The sequence below is a fragment of the Orcinus orca genome, chromosome 17 (genome assembly GCF_937001465.1).
Source record: "Orcinus orca chromosome 17, mOrcOrc1.1, whole genome shotgun sequence".
NCBI classification, from domain to species: Eukaryota; Metazoa; Chordata; class Mammalia; order Artiodactyla; family Delphinidae; genus Orcinus; species Orcinus orca.
In genome coordinates, this window is record NC_064575.1 from 76,883,041 (window position 1) to 76,905,181 (window position 22,141).

At 40.7% G+C, this 22,141-nt stretch overlaps 1 protein-coding gene across 8 annotated transcripts in view; it reads right to left on the reverse strand.

The window, feature by feature from the left end:
- CYRIB (CYFIP related Rac1 interactor B) overlaps nucleotides 1–22,141 on the reverse strand; it is a 154,948-nt gene that overhangs the window by 68,560 nt on the left and 64,247 nt on the right. Inside the window, exon 1 of one of the 8 annotated variants that reach the window (XM_033419801.2) lies at nucleotides 19,491–19,716. The exons of 5 other annotated variants lie outside the window; for them this stretch is intronic. The gene's annotated coding sequence lies outside the window, so the exon portion shown is untranslated. Of the gene's footprint in view, nucleotides 1–19,490; nucleotides 19,717–22,141 lie in introns of those variants that run through there. 2 more of the 8 variants (XM_004265319.4, XM_033419803.2) reach the window with 2 other exon arrangements.

The window sequence follows — 22,141 nt, forward strand, 5'->3', positions numbered from 1 at the left end:
TAGTCATCAAATAGTAGATTTTTCAAAACTATTAAAAAATGCCTTGTCACATAATTTTTTTTAAAAAAATGTGCTAAACTGTTTCCTAATGGCAATTCAACAAAGATTAGTAGAGGACTTCCAACACCAGATGTCACATGCAAGGCAGAGTATAAAATGCTGAGTAATAATATAAGACCTGCCCGCCAGAAGCTCACAGTCTATGAGAAGACACATAAATTATTGCAATACAGTGTAATACAATGCTATACCAGAGTTCTGTGGATAAAATGCTTTGGGAAAACAAATGAAGGAGTAATTGAATTCTGCCTAGAGGACAGTGTCAGAGAAAGCTAGAGAAGTGATGGCCCTTGAATTTGCCTTGTATGTTTAAAAACACCACCACCAACAACTTCCAAAAACATTTTTCATATGCTTTAAATTAAGTAAAACATTTTTTTAAGTATTTATATGAGCATATCCATTAACCGGGGAAAAAAGGATATTCTCTCCTCCTAAAAGGGGCATTTTAAATGCTATCCATCTGGTTGCTAACAAGGGGCACATAACAGGTTAACGCTAAAGTCCTTAAGAAAAAGCTTTGTTAAACTGAGACTGAGGCAACATCTAGAATTCCAGAGAACATAGAACTTCCCTGGCAGTCCAGTGGTTAAGACTTCACCTGCCAGTGCAGGGGGTGTGGGTTCGATAGGGAAGCTGAGACCCCACATGCCTCGGGGCCAAAAAAATCAAAACATAAAACAGAAGCATTATTGTAACAAATTCAACAGAGACTTTAAAAATGATCCACATCAAAAAAAATCTTAAAAAAAAAAAGAAAGAATTCCACAGAACAACAGGTAAGATTTTTCAGTCCCACTAAACAACAAAAACCACGCCAATTTTTTCAACAATTACTAGCCCATTTGCTATGCATGTTTAAATCTTAATCTGTTTGTCTTTTTTTTATTTCTACTTATTGGAGAGTTTAGATAATTCTAGATATTGACTACTCAAGCCTGAACTTATATACCAACTAAGGGGGAAACACGTTCAAGAGAGGACATGTACTCATCGTGGTAATCATTTCACAATATATGGAAATCAAACCATCATGCTGTGTGCCTTAAACTTATGCGGTGATGTATGTCAATCACTCCTCAATAAAACTGGAATAAACAGATAGGAAAAAAACACGTACTACTCTAAAAATTATTCTTTAATGACCAAAGTGTGTGTGTGTGTTGTGTGTGTGTGCGCACGTGTGTGTGTTAAAGCTTTATCTTTAAAACACTGTCCAAAAAAGCTACACATCCTGGGATAAAATCGATTTTTTCTGTGTCTATCTTCTCCTCTTTAAAAACAAACTTACATATCCTACAGGCTTTTTTCTTAAGAATGAAAGTAGCCACATGGTATCTAATGGGTTCAACAGATACAAAACATCAACAAAAACAACTACAAAAACATCACATCATATAGGTTAATTTAATTTCTCAAAAGAGCTGGTAATTCTTTAATGGAACTTTGCTTTTCCTAACTTTAAGAGGTTTTACAGAGATATACAAGTGGAAAATAATCAGTATTTCCAGATTTTTGGCATAAATATGTATATTACCTAATGCTGCCTCTTATGTACTAAGAAGGGACTGTCATTTCCTGAAATTACTGTCAACATGTACACATACCATTTTGTGCTACATGCTCAAAATAGTGTATGAGTGTTATTCTTAAACATTAGTATAAACACAAGAATATAAGGCAAATCAATAAATTAAAACTTCTCCAACCTATGTAGAGAAAAAACTAATATTGTGCTATCTTTATTTTACAGACTTAGTTTACATGATTTAACAGATGAACATCCACAAACCAAAGGAATGTATCACTGCAATACTTCAACTGCTGTTATGAATACCTTCATATCATCAGTAATTTTTACCTATATAAAAAAATGAACAAGATATGATTTTAAAATAAATCGTATAATTTAAAAATAAATCTAAAATTTTAAATGTGCCTTTACAAGGGAAAGATCTGGCAGGCACTGCCTCAAATGAGGGATCAAACTTAGTATCATCAAGAAACGTGACAGACATTGCATGCCTCCTGATGTGATACAATGGGACATCCTCAATAATATCCTATGTAAAATACCTGTCAAATATGTTTAGCCTGAATCTATTTACAAGGAGACATAAAACAGACAAATCCAAATTATGGAACAACTTCTAAGACAACCTGCCTGGATTGGAAGGAGCAGGTATGAGGTTACCAAAAAAAAAGCAGGCGTTCCATTTCGGCCATGTTAAATGCGCCAGGTCAAGGGCCTCCAAATGAAACATACACGGAGGGTGGATGGAGTACAAGAGTAGAGGTCATGGAAGGTCAGCCCACAAATACTGCACCTCCACCCCTACGACTTCTTATTTTGAGAAAATGATCCAAAGACCAGGGATTCTTGAGAAATCATTCACAGTGGCAGCAACAAAAGACCAGTGCCAGTGTCCTAACCAGACTATATATAACCTGGACTGTGTTTTCCTGATGCTTGCCCTCCCCTTTGGTTACTGCTCAGTTTCTGGAGCCTGAATTCCTAGTCTCTGCACCAATTTTGTGAGCTTACTTGCCAGCCTCCCAATAAATTCCTTTTCTATCCAAATCACCCTGTCAATTTCTGCAAGTTGCAACCAAAGATGTTTGAATTAATTATAAAGAATATTCTGGGCTCAAATACAAAGCTAATTATAATTTCCTTCCTGATTTAAAGCCATTCCTACAAATAAGCAAAACTTAACTATGTTACAAATGTAACTCAGGTGCAGAGTATGAAAATACTATGAAATTAAAGATGACATAAATCAGCTTTTTGAGACATTTAAGAGGTGACTGTATCACTAAAACTAACACTTGAAGTTCCAAAGTATAAAATTTGAACATTAAAAAAAGTATAAGAGAACATCCAGAAGCGATGACAAAATACCAAGATCATTTTAAACTGTATCAATCAAATAAAAAACTAAAAAAGCTTTCCAGAAAAATTAAACACTGAAGCATGTTTTGAGAAAATAACACTAGAATGATACCGGTTTTTACAAAGTGTTCTCTCTGGGGTAGGATGCCTTCTTTTTTCTTTATAAATTGCTCCAAGAACAGTAATGAAAAGATTCTCCACCTGGGTCTACCTTTTCTTTAGACCCCTATTTCACATGCTTCCTCACTAAAAACCAACACATAAGTAAAACTACTTTTCATTGTTTCTGAAAACCTTTCACAATTCAAGTCAAAAGTGAATTTTTAGCTATACTAAAAGCTAACACTTCTTACATCCTTGATAGTAGTATCCTGTAGTCCTATAAATCCCCTAATCCGTTTTGTATTTTAAAGAAATACATTTAGAGGAAGTAAAACACATGTTAAGGGGAGTAAGAACCTTTAGAACTATAGGAAACATCTGCTTCAATGAGGAAAGGGGGCTATTGGTACTGGTGAATACCTACTGTGTGCCACACATTTTGCTGTAGACCATAACCTCTCTGTAAAACACTAGAAAGCAGGTGATGTTACCCTTTTTATAAAAAGTAAATGAGGAAAATTAACCTCAAAAATTGGTTTACTTACCTCATGTCAGTGCTAACAAGGGGTGACTCAAGCACAGATCTGCCTGGTCCCAAAGCTGATGTCATTTTATCCACAACAAAATGCCTCAATGGGCACATTCTTCTCGTAAAAATTTGTTTTCATTGATATTTTTCTTATTAGAAAAACAATAGTAACCATTACCCTGAATAAGCAGAACCTGTGGGATGTAACCATAAAGCAACTTTTTGTTCACTGCTGTCCTTTAAAGTTATTCTTTGGTGACAGTTAATGTCCCTGAACTTTTATTTCGGCAAGCCTATGACTTTGGTCATTTTCAAATTATAAAAACTATCTGAGTTTACAAATTGATAGATCCAGTTTAGTACAACTGTCAAAATTTTTCATTCAAGGTTACAGCTTCTCCCCTATGCAGGCTAGCAGCTTAGGCAGTATTAGAGGACTGTGCTTTACCCCTCTCCGTTCCACCTTAGTAACCCAGGGTGGTCAATTAAGCGTCTCTGCAGGACATGGGCACCCTCTTAGCTCAAAAACGCATAAAGCCGATCTGTCAGGAACTGCTTTCAGGGTCCTGGGAAGCTCTCACCCACCCCAGCCCTTTGAGATCTCTCATTGAAATTCCCTTGATGGAGAACAATGCATCTCCTCTGGGAATCCAGCTGTTTATTCCTCCCCACTCCGCCCCATACCACCCTGCTCCTATGGGCTTCCTCTCACTAGTGGCCCTCATAAGGTCCACAGGAAACACGTACCCCTTGCCCCAAAGAACACTAACCCACAAAGGGTCTTCGTTTTCCTGAGCTGCCAGAGCAGACAACGTCTCCTTCACCCAGGCATGGGTGAGACAGACATCAACCCACTGTGTCCCCCAAAACTGAACCAATCGCAGAGTAAGCTGTCCAAGTCACTGCCTGTACTTGGGGGCGGGGCACCAGACTGGGAGGGATATTAGAAGAAACTCCTAGCATACCAACAACTCAGTTCAAAAACTCTGCTAATTTCCAACTTCCTGAATCTTTTTATACCAACAGATGGGGCAGGTGTTAGAAGTCACAAGATCCATTTTCTGGCTCTTTCTTTTGCAAGACCTGAATGGCGTTCTTACAACTCATCTCAGAATTGTGCATCTACTGACTGAGGGCTAAACTCAGAGTAAGAGTTCCATTTTAACATCTTATTACATAATATACTTAACACTTTTTCTAAAACTTCCACCAAAAGTGGGAAGAAAAATCCATAATCCCACCAGAGTTAGCCACTGCTAACTGCTTTCCATTCTGTAGAGTCCATTTGTCATCTGAAAATTTCCTATTTCAAGTTTTAACTTTTTAAAATCGTGAACGAAAACACCTCATTTATATAATTTCATTGAGCAATCCATTTTTCCACACAATCTAAGCATGCCATTTTCAAACACCAAATTTCCACTGAACCAATGTGCAGGTGGCTTTCTGAAACTTGTCTCTCTCTGTCACTCCCCAAAGTCAAAATCCCCACTGCCAGAAATTAAACTTCAATCTTTTTAAATTAAGCATAATCTGTATGGTCTCCTATATCTGCTACACCTCTAAATGTGGTTTTAAACCATGTATTCATCATATAAAATCATACTGCAAGAAAAATGTGAATGTCGGAGAAGTTTCTGATCATGTAATTTGACCTACACTCACATGAGTCTGGTCACAGCTCCACAATGGCTACTCAAAGTATCTCAGGATCCATCTTCACCAAGGCGAGGAGGCTGAATTCACAAAGCACAAAAGAGCAAATATGCTATTCCTTCATAACATGGTAAAAACCAAGCTTGCAGCAGGGATCAGTCCCCATCTGACTGCAAATAAAACTATTACTACCCATACATATATATTTATTGGCTCCACACTCATTGTCACAACTGCCAAAAAGTTTATCTAATACTCAAGAGGAGATTTATGGGAACTTTAAACGTTTGGGTTTTAAAAAATTGTTCATTTATAATAATTATGAATAATAATTAAATGGATGAATTATTCATTTAATTATTCATAAAATTTCATTTATTTTTGGCTACATTGGGCCTTTGTTGCTGTGTGCGGGCTTTCTCTAGTTGCGGCGAGCGGGGGCTACTCTTCGTTGCGGTGCTTGGGCTTCTCATTGCAGTGGCTTCTCTTGTTGCGGAGCACGGGCTCTAGGCGCGCGGGCTTCATTAGTTGTGGCACGCGGGCTCAGTAGTTGTGGCTCTCGGGCTCTAGAGCACAGGCTCAGTAGCTGTGGCGCACGGGCTTAGTTGCTCTGTGGCATGTGGGATCTTCCCGGACCAGGGCTCAAACCCGTGTCCCCTGCACTGGCAGGCGGATTCTTAACCACTGCACTACCAAGGAAGTCCCAAAACTTTAAATGTTTAAAACTGGATTTGGGGATTAATTTTGTTAAAGTTTCACATATAATTTGCCATCCATTCACGGAGCACACATTTAAAATTTTGTTTTAAAGCCATGTTTCAGCAGATGAAGTGAGAAATAAATTCCATTTAACATGCTACCAAGAAAACAGCATTCATAGTTCTCAGTCCAAAGAATCTTCACTCTTCTCACAAGTTTGTGTCAGTAAAAACTCACAGAATTACAAAAGCGCCTGAAGAAAGAAAAACAATCAGTTCTCTCAAAGCTGACAACAGATGCATTCACTCAAAAAGTACACAAGAACAAGGAGCGTGGGCAAATACTGATGTGTCTTTATGTATAACTAAAGGTGGAGGGTGTGTGTGCACTCATACAACATGCATATATGTGCAGAGACGTCTGGAAACATGTTCACCAAAACAGTGACTACTTAGATGGTGATTTTTGCTTTTTACTTTTCTATATTGTTTCAATTTTTATGAATATGAGTACATATTTTTACAAGAAAAGAAGAATGCTATTTGCTTTATTACAATATGGTATGAAAAGCAACAGTAATCAAAGTACTTGGTACTGGCAGAACGACAGACATGTAGACCAATGAAACAGAAATGAGAGTCCAGAAATAAACCCATATATCTATGGTCAACTGATTATCAACAATCAATATCAATCAAAAACACCAAGGCAGGCTTCCCTGGTGGCGCACTGGTTGAGAGTCCGTCTGCCGATGCAGGGGACACGGGTTTGTGCCCCGGTCCGGGAAGATCCCACATGCTGCGGAGCGGCTGGGCCCGTGAGCCATGGCTGCTGAGCCTGCGCGTCCGGAGCCTGTGCTCCGCAACGGGAGAGGCCACAACAGTGAGAGGCCCGCGTACCGCAAAAAAAAAAAAAAAAAAACCAAGGCAATTCAATAGGGGAAAGGACAGTCTCTTTCAACAAATGGTACTGAGACACCTGGATACTGATATACAAAAAGATGAACTTAGATTTTACTTCACACTATATACAAAAGTTAATTAAAAATGGATCAAAGACCTAAACGTAAGAGCTAAAACTGTAAATCTTTTAGAAGGAAACATAGGAGTAAATCTCAGGACCCTGAGTTGGGCAAAGATTTCTTGGACACAGCACCAAAAACACGATCCTAAACACAAAAGAAAAAAAGATAAACTGGACTCCATCAGAATTCAAAAACCTTGCAACTCAAAAGAGACCATTAAGAAAATAAAAAGATAAGCCATTGACTGGGGGAAAATATTTGCAAATCATGTATCTAATAAGGAACTTGGATCCAGCCTATATAAAAGAACTCTCATGACTCAGAAATAGACAACCCAATAAAAAATGGGCAAAAGATTTGAAAAACATCTCACCGAAAAAGATATAAAAATGGCTTTAAAAGATATTCAGCATCATTAGTCATCAGTCATTAAGGAAATATAAATTCAAACCACAGTAATATATCACTTCACACCAACTAAAATTGTTATAATCCAGGGACTTCCCTGGTGGCGCGATGGTTAAGAACCTGCCTGCCAATGCAGGGGACACGGGTTCAAGCCCTGGTCCGGGAAGATCCCACATGCTGTGGAGCAACTAAGCCCATTTGCCACAACTACTGAGCCTGCACTCTAGAGCCCGCGAGCCACAACTACTGAGCCTGCGTGCCACAACTACTGAAGACTACGCGCCTAGAGCCCATGCTCCACAACAAGAGAAGCCACCGCAATGAGAAGCCCGCGCACCGCAACGAAGAGTAACCCCCGCTCACCACAACGAAGAGTAGCCCCCGCTCACCGCAACTAGAGAAAGCCCACACACAGCAATGAAGACCCAACGCAGCCAAAGATAAAATAAATAAATTTATAAAAATAACTAACTAAATAAATAAAATTGTTATAATCCAAAAAGACAATGACAAGTGTTGGGAGGATTTGGAGAAACTGAAATCCTCATATGGTAGTCTGGACAACAGCAGGTTTTTAAAAAATTAAACATAAATTTACCATGACCCAGCAATTCCATTCCTAGGCATCTACCCAAAAGACATGAAAACATATGGCTGCACAAATGTGCAAAGCAGCATAATTCTCAATAGCCAAAAAGTAGAAACAAGGACTTTCCTGGTGGTCCAGTGGTTAAGAATCCACCTTCCAATTCAGGGGACACGGGTCTGATCCCTGGTCAGGGAACTAAGATCCCATATGCAACGAGGCAACTAAGCCTGCACGCTGCAACTACTAAGCCTGAATGCCACAACTAGAAGGAAGCCCGCGCGGCACAACGAACAGCCCGCGCACCGCAACTAAGACCCGACACAGCCAAATAAATAAATAAATATTTTTTTAAAAAGAGACGATCCAAATGTCCATCAACTGGTAAATGGATAAACAAAATGTAGTATATCCATATAATGGAATACTACTCAGCAATAAAAAGGAACGAATTATTGGTATACACTTGACCCTTGAATAACATGGGTTTGAACTGCACAGGTCCACTTACACGTGGACTTTTTTTCAATAAATATGCAATAGAGTAAGTATTACATGATGAGGTTGGCTGAACCTGAGAATGCAGAACTGCAGATACAGAGGGCAGACTGGAAAGTTATACACAGATTTTCAATTGTCTATATATAATATGTTTTTCCCTAAACATACATACTTATGATAAAGTTTAATTTATAAGTTAGGCACAGTAAGAGATTAACAACAATTAATAATAAAATAAAACAATCATAACAACATACTTAAAAGTTACGTGAATGTGGTCTCACAATATCTCACTGTACAAATTTAACACTTTTTCCATCTTAACTAAGCACTTATACACTGTGGCCATAACTTCTGCAGTTGGAGGTGTGACAGCAAAACAAGCACAAGTTTATTTTTGCCTCTTCACAATTTCACAAACAGATTTGCTCTTACCTTAGATCTTAGCAACCTCAGAATAAGACTTTTTTTCTTTCCTTATTAAGTCAAGAACTTTCACCTTTTCACTTAAAGGAAGCACTTAACAGCTTCCCTTTGGCATATCCAAATTGCTAGCATCACCACTCTTGCAGTTGGGGCCATTATTAAGTTAAAGAAGGGTTACTTGAACAGAAGCACTGCGAAACCATGACAGTCGATCTGATTACCCAGATGGCTACTCAGTGACTAAAGAGCAGGATATACTGGACAAAGGGATGACTGACATCCTAGGCAGGATGGAATGGAACAGGCACAAGATTTGATCATGCTACTCAGAACAGCACACAATTTAAAACTTATGGATTGTTTATTTCTGGAATTTTTGATAGAATATTTTCAGACCCAGGGTGACCAGGCTGAAACCACAGATAAGGGGGAACTACTGTAAGCAGTTACCTGGGGCTGGGGGTAGGGGTGAAAATGAAGTATAATAGGGAACAGGGAACTTATCGGGTTGATGGTAATGTTTCAAAACTGGATTATGATTCAGTAAATTCAGTAAATTTTCAAATTCAGTAAATTTCCTAAGAATCATGGAATTGTACAAAATGGGTGAATTTTATGATAGGTATACTTCAGTAAAAAAATTTTTTTAAACAATAGCAGGAAAATAGTTAACACATGGTTATGTTTATTGACAGAATTATTGGTTTCTTCTAGATGCCAAAGTTAAAAACCAGTGATACAACAAAACTGTGTTAAAAGAAAATATACATTAAAATAGCATATCATAATAGCACACGTAACACTTATCTCCATTATCAGGACTATAGGTGATTTTTACTTTCTACTTTTTTGTACAGTACTTCAGAGTCATGGGAGTACATCTGTTTGACCAAATTAGCTAACAGCCCCGCATCTTTACCAAGATTAAAAAAAGAAGTCACCTGCTTCTTCCATATTAATTATATAATCTGGCTATACAGGATCATAACAGGAATAAAGCTATATAAAGACAAACACACACACATGGATATTACATATTTGTATATTCCTATACCAGAGACTAAAAAAGAAAGCAGAATTATCCAAAGTCTGCTCCAGAACTCTCTGGATAGGAATCCAGCAAGGTTATACCTAAAGAGAAGGGGACTGAAGGTAAATTCAACGTATGCTTTAACCCAAATGAATGTAATGAATGAAGCTGACTTCTCGGTACTTTTGAAAATAACTTGGTAAATATATTTATGAAATACCAGAACATATTAAATATTTAAATCTATTCACTACTATTCAAATAATGAATAGTTCCTAGCAGTCTTTTCCAGAAACCTCAACTAACTCATGAAAAGGTAACTTACAGTTCCCATTTTACAGAAGACGATGGAAGAGAGTGTACATAAAGATTTTAGGCACAATGAATTAGTTAAGAAGCCCTGATGTGCAATGTGACCTTGCTACAAGGGGAAAGACGTGCCTGGGATAAACTGTCTTAGAGCGCCTGTTTAACCCTACTTTATGACTTGAGGGCAGTTTCCTGTAACACCATAAACTAGTTATACTTCTTAAAAAACTGTTCTTTCATCTTTCACTTGTGAGGCCCAAATAAAATCCTAGAAGGGGTCTGAGAGACCAGAGGCAGTAAAAGGACTTCACAAAAATTTCTGCTTGTATACCTCAACTAGGAATTTCAAAGTGCTTAAACATTTTTAAAAATTAGTTAAATGCATAAGCTATCTACCTATCCAAACTAGACAAATTGAGAATGGTTTAAAAAGTTAAATTTGATTTTAATAAAACAAGATAACACCATTTTTAAGTTGCTTATAAAGAAAACACTGAAAATCAACTAAAATGAAGTTCTTAAAAGGCACACATTAAATATGCTAATAGACTACTAAAAAGGGGTCAGTGACACATACCAAAGACAGAACACTGGCCAGTTGTCACCATGACACATACTATAATGGAACTTAGGCACACCCATTTCAGAGGGTTGCCAACTCCAGGCTACATATTTTGACTATTGCTTCAACATACTGTTCTATAAATAAAAAGAAAAGCTTTAGTTTAATTATATTCACATTTTAATATAGGAAGTCCCACTTATCAAAGACTATTTCCAAAATGCTTCAGCCTTTCATTTTTAGGCATCAACCTACTTTTACCCACTAGCAACTTAGCACTAGTGCCACCATAACTAGAAGATTATTTTACATTTCCAAGTCTAAATTCATGTACACTTTAAGCCAAATGAATGGAATAAATGAAGCTGACTTCTCTGTACCTTTAAAAACAACTTGGATAAATATATTTACTTAATATAAGAACACATTAAATGTTTAAGTCAAAAGAAGTTCAAACATAATCTTCAGCAAGTAAAGTCACTTTCAAAATAATACGTCTATAATGCTTGTTTACAGAAAATAACTGGAAAGGATTTAGAAAATGCAAGTTGATAAAATGGAGCCCTACCCCCTTAAAAACAAAACAAACATGAAAAACTGCAAGTTTAAACCTCCCTCCAACTAACTATGCTAGCCTCTCCCCTAAATCTATACTGCCTCAAGATCTAGAGAAAAAGAAGCCTCACTTAAAAAAACACTGTACTTAATTACCATTGTTTTGTTTCTTAAAATTTGCCAGAATTTTAAGTAATGTAGTTTGATATAAAGAAAAGCAAAGTAGTCCCATTCCTTGCAACCCAAGGTGGTTTTCTCATATTTCACTTTAATGTTCCTGAAATTCCACATATGATTTCTTTTTTTTAAATCAAAAGGCATCTGAACATGTTAGACATTACTTTTTGAGTAAATGTTATTAGTTAGCAACTTACCTTGGAGAAAATTAACCCCAAAATTCCACGAAAGTCATTGCATAGAGGTTTGCCCTCAAAAACAAATCAAGGACATGAACACCAATAATAATACGTATTGTGTTCTTATTACATGCCAGCTTCTTTTTAAAGTCAGATTTATTGAAGTATAATTTACGTATGTTGGGAAACAATTCTCTATAGGTCTGTCTTTTTAATATGTTGCAAGCAGACGTACCAACTGCCTTTTCCTTCGAACTATATTTTCAAGGACATCCGTGCAGCAAACAGCCTTGAAAGATAAAGACAGTGGCTCCCTCTAGAGCAAAGGATGGGCATGCTTACTGTCCAGTATAATGTATCCCTCTAGAGCAAAGGACAGACTTGCTTACTGCTCATTACAAAAGATGTGGGTTCCCTAAACGCAGGGCTTCTCTTCACTAACATGGACCCACTATGGGTGCCTGAGGATCAGGAAACCATTACAAATGCTGATTGATACTCTCGCTACTGTTATTACTGAGAGGAATAAACTGTCCTTCATCTCTTACACAGGAGTCTCATGTCTTCTACCAGCATCCATGAAAACGTGGCAGGGAAACTTATTCACTTCAAAGTAGGATAAGATCTCAGATCGTCATGATTCTGGACAGTTTTGGCAACAAGAATGGGATACTGACATAGCCATGACTTCCTAGGAGAGAGAGAATAAAGGCCCCCTGAGGTCAGAGTTCTGAGAAATGAGAAGACACACGAATCAGAGTGATCCTGGTGGTGGGTGGACAGAAGGTGGGAATAAGGATCCCCACTGTCCGGTTAATGAAAGGAGTTGAATTCATGTTTGGAAACTGAGCAGTGAGAAGTGGGATCAAAATCAGGCATTGAAATGGTGACTTGGCTGTTACTCATTCTCCCCTGGGCTGGCAAAGGAAGGGATGTGTCATGATGATGGGCAACATGCATTGTGTCTCCAGCCGAAAGGCTGTGACTGCTGAGCCAAAGAGTCCCTAGAGCTAAAATAGATTATGTAAGTAATGAACACCTTGCTGATAATATAGAGCTTTAGATGGTCCAAAAGTATTAGAAGTTCTTTTGGCTGAATTACAACGGAATGACCAAAAGTGAATACAAAGCCTCGATTCCTGGTACAGAGTTGCTCTCTCCCTGGTGCCCTCTTCTCTATCCCTCTCTACTACTATCCCCAAACTCTTCTGCTTTACAGAGAAAAATAATAAGGGATAGGGCTGAGGTCTCCCTGACCCCCAAGAAGGACTGAAGGGCATACATACCCCTGAGAAGCTGTCCAGAAAACTTTACAGAGAGACTCAAAGTTTTATGGCTCTCCTGGATACAGACACCCTCCTATCTGGTCCCACAGAAGAAGGGACATCAGATTCAGCTAATACGGTTTGGGCAGGATTTACAGTTGGGAAGGGAAATGAAGTGACTTATTGCTGGGGCTCTTTGGGCCAATTCAACGTCCTCTTGTTGTTGCTTCTACATCCATCCTCATGTATAGTAGGAACTTATGTGGTATACGGTTGTACTTCCCCTTCCTGTATGTCCCAGAGGGGATTCTCCCGATCAGGAAGGGCTGCATGTAGAAAAGTGCTAGTATGCTAGTACCTTTGGGGCTCCACAACCCTCATAACCATTTTTAGTCACAAGTCTCTGTGACTCACGATTTTACTGATTGGAGCCTCTGACAAAGGTGCCACCTGTAGGTGCCCCTGGGGTTTGGACTCTTTTGCCTCCCTGACACAGCTATCAGGCACGCTCCTTTTGTTAAGCAGCTATTAGCTTGCTACTGGGCTCTCGTGGAAACTGAATGCCTAACTCATGGAGGCCTCATAAATTCCAGTCTGATATTCCTACTTTGGGGTGAATCAACTCATACTCAATGACTAACAATATGGAGAGTCACTGAAAATGCATATTTGCAAACATAGCTGGACTGCCTTAGCCCCACATCTCAACTTTATATGAAAAAGTGGTAGTGAGCCCTCTGGGGGAAATTCATCCTCTATTCTACCACTGGACACAAAGTTATGGGTTCAATGGAGCCCACATCCAGTAAATCATCACATCTTGTAGACTTAACATCATCCCTCCATTGTCAATAGGAGTACTGATCACTATCAATTATTTCCTGGACTTTAGCAACAGCCTTTTAACTTGCTCGCCTGTATTCAATCTTAGTTTACCTTCAATCCATTCTTTAACAGCTGTCAGAACAATCTTCTGAAAGGACGAATGAGTATTTCACTCTCATCCCTTTTAAAGTCCTATGATGGTTTCCCCTGGCCTTCAGTCCAAACTGACTTGAACTTGTTAACATGACTCAGACAGCCAGTCTTACAGCTTACTTTCTGTCTACCTCTTTCCCACACCTCTTTTATAACCTGTATTACTGCCATACAGAACCAATAACCGTCTCAAAGACGTACAGGACTTCTCTTATCTCCAGGTTCTGGCCTCTCCCTCTTCCAATGCGCATGCATTCTTCCTTCTGCCCAACTGACTAATGGTCCACTCTTCAGATCTTAATTTAGATGGCATTACAACATGGGCATTTATCCTGACTCATAAAATAAGATTAGGTACCTGCGAAATTCATACTGTCTATTTTTCTCTATCTTTTCTTCTGCTGAAAAAAAAGGAACCACTAACATTTTATTCACTGTTATATAACCCTGCTTATGTGCTCAATAACTATTTGCGTAATTAATGGCAATCATACACCAGGTATTGTGCCAGGTGTCAAAGAAAACAAACGATCAAAACCAAAAAAGAATTTTAATGATCATTCGACTTAGAAATGCATCACATCCTTCCCTATTATGTTGCACTGAAATTAATACAAAAATTTCACAAGAGTGTTATGAGGCACGTAGCAGAGACAGTATTATTCCTATCTTATAGATCTGACAATACTATCAGACAAGAGCAAATCAGGGCTTAAATGCAATGTTTTTGTCCATACATACTAAAATTTTAAAGTAGAATCTATCAATAAGACAAGTTGAGAATTTCCAGGTGGTCCTGTGGTTAGGACTCCGCGCTTTCACTGCCAAGGGCCCAGATTCGATCCTGGGTTGGCAACTCAGATCCCGCAAGCCATGCGGCAAGGCCAAAAAAAAACAAAAAGAGCACAAGTCAACAAACTACAAAAGTCCACTTCAAGAATTAGTCAATCTCCGTTTTCATTTAAATTACTGCCTTCAATTCTCCACTACCCTCACTTAGAACAGAGAAATGGCATAAATAATCCCCCAAAAAATAATATCTGGGAATATGTCTTTTTTTTTTTTTTTTTTGCGGTACGCGGGCCTCTCACTGTTGCGGCCTCTCCCGTTGCGGAGCACAGGCTCCAGACGCGCAGGCTCAGTGGCCATGGCTCACAGGCCCAGCCGCTCCGCGGCATGTGGGATCTTCCTGGACCGGGGCACGAACCCGTGTCCCCTGCATCGGCAGGCGGACTCCCAACCACTGCAACACCAGGGAAGCCGTCATAATTTTTTTTCACAGCGTTTTCTCAAATTGTGTGACCTTAGTAGTCAGTGTAATTTGGATTATCTGAGAACACGCCAATTTATGACTGGGAGGAGGATTTTAGGCACAGTATATGTAGACACAGTGAAAAGTGTATCAGTTTAAATTTAATATAGACCAGACATAATGCACCAACTAGACTACATCAAGCAGAGATTACTTGCATGGCAGAAAATAACTGTACAGGACTGAAAGCTTCACAATGCTGCACAGAATAGTACCACAGAACATCATCTTTTCAAATTAAATAGCTACAAAAATACATCTTTGCATTAGGTCTTCTTTTTAAACAAAATCACCCAATGTCTTTGTAAACAGCTATTTTCACCCATGGTACCACAATCAGGAAGTGGCACATGTCACAAGAAATGCGTATAGTTAAAGGATCAAAATTCTTAGAATGATTTCCTTGTTTAAATAGTTTTACAAATGTCACTCATTTGCATTCCAATATACTTGCATGAGTGTGAAAGGGGTGAAGCTACACCCAGTGAGCAGGAAATTATAATCCTGTATATGCTCAGAGAGTAAAGAACAGTGAACACTATCCATCCTGTGTGGCAGGTGAAAAAGTCTGGAGATTTGTTGTTTTAAGTATGCCTTCTAAACATATAACATAAAATACAGGACCTCAAATTAATACTTTGAAACAGAATTTTAGGGAAGACTACACGTCACAGAGGCCTGGGTTTAAATGCCAGCCTTCCTCATCCTACTTGGGCATGTGCTTGGACAAGTTACCTAAGCAGTTTGCGCCTTACTTTCCTAATGTTAATTAACAATTAACTAGGAATTAACCTACACCTTGCACAGCTGTCATAAAACTAACTTAATGTGTACAGAGAACTTGGCACAGAGGTGTTCACTATTACAGCGTAACAATTAAGAGCCAAGACCCAGATCTACCACTTAGTAGTTGCGTCACTTTTGTTACTTAACCTTAGTTTCCTAGTCTGTAAAATGGAAATACTAACACCTATTAGCATTAGGGTGTTGTAAAGATTAAATGTCTTACAACACTGCCTGGCAAGTAGCACACACTAGGTAAGTGTTAGTTACTAATAATGTCATTATCATCATCACCACTGAAATGTTAAGTAACCATTGCCACGTTGGATTATTCCTTACATTTCTACTATATGAAAAAATGCTCCTTGAAAAATTAACCTAATTTAGTGAACTGATCATAATATAACATGAGCTCACACATTCAAGAATTTTTATGCTGACTTTTAGAAACTTTAAATGCACAGAAATTATCTGAATTGACCACTGCTCATGAATGCTGACAAGATACACATATCAAATACCCATTCTAAGTGAACAAATCTATTCAGTGAACTAAAGCATAACACAAACCAATGTCTACTTTACTTTCTCCCCAAAGATTTCAAAGCAGTTTAAAATAATCAAATAGGGCTTCCCTGGTGGCGCAGTGGTTGAGAGTCCGCCTGCCAATGCAGGGGACACGGGTTCGTGCCCCAGTCCGGGAAGACCCCACGTGCCGCGGAGCGGCTGGGCCCATGAGCCATGGCCGCTGAGCCTGCGCATCCAGAGCCTGTGCTCCGCAACGGGAGAGGCCACAGCAGTGAGAGGCCCGCGTACCGCAAAAAAATAAATAAATAATTATAACAATAATCAAATATAACAATTCTCAAAATGTACAAGTTACTTGAGAAAACTGCAGCTGAGAGGAATCAACATCTTTCTCCAGAACTTTTGCCACATAATTACAAAACAATGTTAAGAGTCAAACTCTTTGCAACCCTGCCATTCATTCAATTAGTCAAAACATTTATTGCATATCCACTGTGCACTAGGCAGGCATTGTGCTAAACTCTGGTGTAGTAACAGAAAAGGAGAGACCAAAAGTAAGAGTGGGCAAGCCACTAACAATATTATTAAATATTTTGAAATTTTATAATTTTGTTTTCCTTGAGCAGTGAAAGAGCAAATTGTAGGCTCTAACGGTTGAGTGCATCAATACTTAATGAGTTAAGTAACCTCATATAAGTGACAGTACAATATCTTCCCCATGGAGACTAGGATTAAATGAAATAAGCATCCCTCTCTACTGCTCAATCAATTACTTACTAAGTAAAGGTAAATGGCCACTTCAAATGAGTCAAGTAATCTCAAGAGTGACCTCTAACTAACATAATTTTTTACCCATTTTGGGGGGAAAGTTCAGAGAAATAAATCTTAAATTTGATGTTAAATGTCACCTGTAACCTATCAGAAATAAGCTACATTCACTTAGTTTTACTCAGCATCTGAAAATGCATTTTTGCTGAGGCGACTAGGACCAATTTACTAATCATGCCTCCCTCTGCTGAACCATTTTCTTAGGAGAGAAAAATCTAGCCTCGATGCAACTATCAAATAATCTAGAGTTCATACTATATATCCTACATTTTACAAAACAAGAGTTTCCTCTCAAGAAGCTACATAACTGTTAAAGTTTTAAGGAATTTTAAAAATATATTATCTAGCAATATTGCTCTGCCAAAAAAATGCAATCTTGACTCTGAATTAAGTAATCTTAGTGCTTAAAGCGGTCATCCAAAACCTAAAAGGGGACAACCAACCAACCACCATTTTAGTACCTAGCTCCCCAGAAGAAAGGGCTGTTAGGAAAAGCTATTAATATTGATAGCAATTGTATCACACTGATAGGCAGGTAAGTGTACTTCAGGACTAAGTACCTTCCTTGGAGTTCATTATTATGGACTATGAATGTCACATAAAAAAAAAAAGTGCTGTCATTTCATTTTGTGAATGCTGAATCAGGCAGTTTTAGTTAACTGCAACACTTTACAAGCAGGCTATCAAATAAGCCCCAATTATCAAGCTGTTTCAGACAAAGCTTCTGTTTCTATTAAGTATAATTAAAGAATTAAAAGGATCAGTGTATTTTTCTTGAGATATATTAGTCTAAAATGATTTGCAATAAGTCCCTGAACACCCAAGTGACTGAAATTCCTTCAGCTATACAAAACACTCCTCTGGAATGCCAGTCTTCCAAATGGCAAGACTGTAAGAACACACAATTGATAAATGGATATTCATTCTCTACATTAAACATTAAAGAGTAAAAAAATGGCAAGCTCAATAAATTCACAGGAGGGGGGGAAAAAGTGTAAACAAATGCCCCAAATCTGTCTTATCCAGAATGGCGTTTCGTGGTACTGCACGAATTCAGGCATTTCATCAGCATTCGGCACACCGGGAGCCACTCAGTAACTAATGTTGACAGATGAGCCGAGAAAAAGTCTCACCAACAAACAGTATTAACAGGTAATGTTGCAAATCAGTCACGGGACTGCGCGGGAAGGAACGTGGAGGAATCGAAAAAGTAACAATCTTCCGCCAAATTTTACATTCAGAGCAAATTAATCCATCATAGATACATAGTCCTCCGGGGGTGGGGGGGGAGAGCGAAAGGAGATATTTGGTACGACGCAGAATAGCCATGCGGAACACACACACACACACACACACACACACACACACACCCACCAACTGCCACTTCCACTACAGTTTGACAGTCATGGATTTGGGTAATTAGAGTAGAAATGTGTGTTCTGGAAACACACTAAGACCACACCCTAGGACTGAGAATCTGGACTTTAAATGCTGCGAAGTGAGAGGTCAACGCAGCACCTAAGGTGGACGGTCTGGCCGCACAGGTGGAAGGGATGGGGGCACCAACTTCCAGGCGGGTGACCGGGAGGGCCGGGTGTCCGGGCGAGGCATGGCGGAGTCCGAGGGACAAGGGGGTGTGGACTAGGGACCAGCACCGGCAGAGAGGGAAGGAGAGAAGGCGGCCGCTAGGAGTAAAGGGCGGTGGGAGCTGCGGGTAGGGGGCGAACTCGACGCGGGGCGGGGGGGGGGGTGGTGAGAAGAACCCGGGGAGCCAAAGGTCACGGGCGGCGGCAGGGTTCGGGGGCGGGAGGGGGCGGCGAGCACGCGCGCGAAGGTCCGAGTGGAAGGAAGCGGCGGAAGAAAGGAAGATCCGAATGAATGAGTGCCGCGGAGGCCCGGGTCGCGGAGGAAGGGGCCGGGGGCGTCCGCGGAGATGGCAGCCGCAGCGCCGGGGCGGGCCCCCGCGCCAAGGGATGAGAAAGCCCCGCACCGGCGCCGGTCCCACCGCACTCGCCTCTCCGCCAAAATGGGGTCGCGCGCGGAGCAGGAAAGAGAGGACTGTGAGGGAAGAGGGGGAAATGGTAAAAATAAATCACTCACCCTACGCGCGAACCTCCAGGCTCTCTCAGCCCCGCTCCTCCGCCCTCCTCGAGCCCCGACGGCGGCTCCTCAGCGGCGCTAGGGGGAGCCCCGGGCCCGGAGCGGGGCAGCGGCGGCAGCCGGACCGGGAGCCCCTCCGCACCTGCCCCTGTGGCGGAGCCGCGACGAGCCAGGCGGCGGCGGCAGCGGCAGCGGCGGTTCGGAGCTGGGAGGGCAAGTGACCCGGATGTACAGGGTAACGGCGAGGAGGGGGAGGGGGGAATGCCAGGAAGTGAGTGCGCCGCGGACCTGTCCGGCCGTGCGCATGCGCCGCGCGCCCGCCCCGTAAGGTAAATCCTCAGCCTTCCTTCCCCGCCCCTCCCCAAGGGGGCGGGGCGAGGCCGAAGACAGGTGGTCTGGAGGGCTCAGCTAGGAGACGAAGGGGGCGCGGCCACCTTCTCCGCTCCCCCCGCCCTCCTTAAAGGGGCAGCACTTTCGCGCGGGGATAGCATCTGGGTGGGTCGGGGTTTTGCAGACGTCTCGTTTTATAGATGGAAAACTGAGGTTCAGAGGTGACGGCGACCTACCTCAGGTCAGCGAACTCAGAAATGGCAGAAACTGGAACTCGAGACTCGCGGGTCGGGGCTCTGTGCTGAACCCATCGAAGTCGTCACATACCATCACCCCCCCATGCGTGGAATGGCTGGGCTGTTGGGCACGCCTTTCCCTCTCTGCCAGGTACTGAGCCTCACACTCCCAGACAAGGCAGATGCGCTTGGCAGGCTCCCCAGAGCCGAGAGGTACTGGGAGTGCGAAGGTATCGCCTGCGAAGGTATCCTGGAGACGCCCTTGGGAGGTGTTAAGTAATCAGTCTGAGAACAGAAATCAGGCGCCACGTGAGACTTGCACGGTGCTACTCATAGCACTTTCAGACAAACGAGACTTTGTTCTGGGGTCTGCTCTGGGCAAAGATATCTGATGGACAGAGAAGTTGAATGTGACAGAGGGCGCAGCTTCTTCATTTTTCCCTAATTCCCTTTTCACTCTGAGCATAAATGCTCCCTCTTTACCTACAAAACCAGAACATTCCATCTAGCTAGCTCATCCTAATACTGTTATGAAACTCTCAGATTTTTTCATTAACACTAACGTGTAAACGATCACAACGTTACCTCTCCCAGGGATATTTTCAATGTGACTGCGGAGCAGGTCGTTACTATGGAGGTAAATGGTTCTAAACATTTTGGGGTCAAGAGCCCTACTGAAAACCCCATAAAAGTATGCACTTTTCTCTCCTGGAAAATGCATAATGTGCACACAAATTTGCACACAATTTCAGGAGATTTTTGGATCCAGGAAGCCTATCTGTGAAACCCTGATTATGAACCCTTGTTCTAGTCAAATGCGTAAGATCCCAGTAACTGTCTGGGCCTCAGCACATGTAGCCAAGAAATCACTCCTTGCCCCAAGTATAGAAGGGCAGCCCTTAACCTTATTTAGCCTTCTGTCTTCCTCTTCCTCTTGAGTTACACGGAGACCAAGTGATATTGGCCATATTACAAAGAAATGTGTTAAGAGAGTCATGGAGAGAGTAGGTGACTTTTTCAAGGCACACTCTAAGGGCAAGAGTCCAAGGCCTCATACTTTTACCCTAATTATCATACTTATGGATGATTTAGGGGTCCTACACTGTATCCATTATAATCTTCATTAATTTCAATTAAACACAGGGAGCTGAGGTTTTGCAAACACTAATGCTGAGAGAACAGTCTTCACAATCCAAGAACTCTGGTCCATTTGTTTGACACACGGACACCCACTCTTAAATAACCCTGGTCCATATCAACCCACCAGCCTCTATTTGAACTCTATCTAGTTCTTACACCTGCTCAGTCCCTTAGAGATGAGCTCTGAGTAATCACACACCTGTAACCCAATCTCCCACTGAGAGCAGAAATCTCTTCTGTAATATCCTCAACACCTGAACATCCAGTTTAGCTCGGGTATCTCCATTTTGGGGGGGTATCTCCATTTATGGGGAGCTCATTATCACAATGGTCAGCCTCCTCTAATTGTGAGGAGCCTCTTCTTTTACACTGATCAGAAATCTGATGCCCAACAACTGTCATCCATTGGTTCTAATTTTATTTCTGGAAAGCAACATAGACATGATGCTGGCCTGGGGGAGCTTACCGTCCAGCAAAGAAAACAGTCCATTTGATGAGTGATAACCAAAAAATAGAATGAGTCCCGTGAGGAAGATGCAGTGCCCCTTTCAGAGGCACCTTTGTCCTTATCAGCCTTAGACCTGTTCCTGATCTGTGTAAGAACTCATGAGGAAGCTCTATCACTACCCCATGGGGGATGTCCTGAAAAAAGGAACACAAAACAAGACCCTAAGTGCTGAATTTATTCTTCCACGATCCTCTCCTCATCATTCTGCATGAATGGAATCACATTTCAGCTGAGGTCAAAGTTTTAGGTTGAAAAAACAAGCGGAAGAATGCAAAAAAAAGATGTTTACATAAAAGCACTAAGCTCCAATAATTTAATCATGGTGGCTTGCTAGCATTTTTTTGAGTCCTTAGTATGTGTCAAGCACTATGCTATCAGCCCTCGACTCGCATTTCCTCTTTTACTTTACAAAATCAGTCATTGAGTCATTCAGTCAA